This window comes from Saimiri boliviensis, chromosome 11 (assembly GCF_048565385.1).
Source record: "Saimiri boliviensis isolate mSaiBol1 chromosome 11, mSaiBol1.pri, whole genome shotgun sequence".
NCBI classification, from domain to species: domain Eukaryota; kingdom Metazoa; phylum Chordata; class Mammalia; order Primates; family Cebidae; genus Saimiri; species Saimiri boliviensis.
In genome coordinates this window covers 60669509-60671447 of record NC_133459.1, presented here as the reverse complement: position 1 = coordinate 60671447, position 1939 = coordinate 60669509, and the positions used below count along the sequence as shown (strand labels likewise).

The 1939-nt window shown below is 43.0% G+C and overlaps 1 pseudogene; it reads left to right on the top strand.

The window, feature by feature from the left end:
- The first annotated feature begins 850 nt into the window (after nucleotides 1-850).
- LOC101030367 (small ribosomal subunit protein uS2B-like) lies at nucleotides 851-1725 on the top strand (annotated as a pseudogene).
- The last annotated feature ends 214 nt before the right edge of the window (nucleotides 1726-1939 follow it).

Sequence of the window (1939 nt, the reverse complement as noted above, 5' to 3'; positions counted from 1 at the left end):
TCTTAATAACATTTTCTTTTCTCTAGCTTACTTTACTGTAAGAATATGGTATATAATATATGTAATGTATAAAATATATGTCAATCGATTGTTAGCCAGATGTGGTGCATGCCTGTAATCCCAGGTACTTGGGAGGCTGAGGCATGAGAATTGCTTGAACCTGGGAGGTGGTTCAAGCAAGTTCAGTAAGGCTTCTGGTCAACAGTTGGCTATTGGTACTTAAGTTTTTGGAGAGTCAAAACTAATACACAAATTTTTCACTGTGTGAGGAGTCCCTAACCCCCATATTGTTCAAGGGTCAACTATATTTGATTCTCTCAAGCATGTCAAATAACCTAGAAGGCTAATTTACTCATAAGACAAACAAAGCACTCTTTAGCATGGAAACTCTAGTTACAAATATGATATTCCCGTAGACTTATGAACATTTCAGTCTTTTAGACAGTTAAATACTGTTTGTAAGTTAAACAAACTTTCATGCATGTTTAAAAATAAAATGATGTTTAATAAGAATTAAACATTTAAAATTAAAATCATACAATTAATATGTCAGATTTTCTTAAATGTTTCAAACACCTGAAATAACCACTATATGCTATTTTTCTTAAGGAATTCCAAATGTATTCCTCAACATCCCACGAAGACTTAATTCCATGGAAGTGGGCATGTCGGCATTCAGTCATCTGCCTTCATTTCACGGTCAGTAAGTAACAGGGCCTGAGTTCTAAAGCAGTGTATTCATTCAACCAAAATATATTAAGAAGTACCTTCGCATTTCCGCGGTATCCACAGAGGGATCCATATGGTGTTGTTCTGGATTCCCGTGGTAACTTAAAGGGAAACTTTCACAATGTCAGGAGCCCTTGATGTCCTGCAAATGAAGGAGGAGGATGTCCTTAAATTCCTTACAGCAGGACCCCACTTAGGTGGCACCAATCCTGACTTCCAGATGGAATAGTACATCTACAAAAGGAAAATCGATGGCATCCACATCATAAATCTGAAGAGGACCCGGGAGAAGCTTCTGCTAGCAGCCGGTGCCATGGTTGCCATTGAAAACCCTGCAGATGTCAGTGTTATATCCTCCAGGAATACTGGCCAGAGGGCCGTGCTGAAGGTTGCTGCGGCTGCTGGAGCCACTCCAATTGCTGCCGCTTCCCTCCTGGAAACTTCGCTAACCAGATCCAGGCAGCCTTCTGGGAGCTGCAGCTTCTTGTGGTTACTGACCCCAGAGCTGACCGTCAGCCTCTCACAGAGGCATGTTCACTTACCTCCCATTGCTCTGTGTAAACACAGATTCCCCTCTATGTTATGTGGACATTGCCATCCCGTGCAACAACAAGGGAGCTCACTCGGTGGCTTTGATGTGGTGGATGCTGGCTCAGGAAGTTCTGCAGATGCGTGGCACCATTTCCCGTGAACACTCGTGGGAGGTCATGCCTGATCTCTGCTTCTACAGAGATCCTGAAGAGATTGAAAAGGAAGAGCAAACGGCTGCTGAAAATGTCGTGACCAAGGAGGAAATTCAGGGTAAATGAACTGCCCAGCTCCTGAGTTCACCGCTACTCAGCCTGAGGTTACAGACTGGTCTGAGGCATGCAGGTGGCCTCTGTGCCTATCCAGCAGTTCCCTACTGAAGACTGGAGAGCTCAGCCTGCCGCGGAAGACTGGTCTGCAGCTTCCCCCGCTCAGGCCACTGAATGGGTAAGAGCTACCACTGAATGATCTTAAGCTCTTCTTTCATAGGCTCTTAAGCAACATGGAAATAAGGTTGATAGAAAATAAATAAACATCTGTTTCTTTAAAAATAAAAAAAAAATAAGTACCTTCTACATGCCAGGCACTATTCTATTCTAGGCCTTGGAAGTACAATAGAAAACAAAACAGAAACAAAAAATTCCTGCCCTCTTTCTAGTGGGTCCCCTTCCCTTCTCAACAT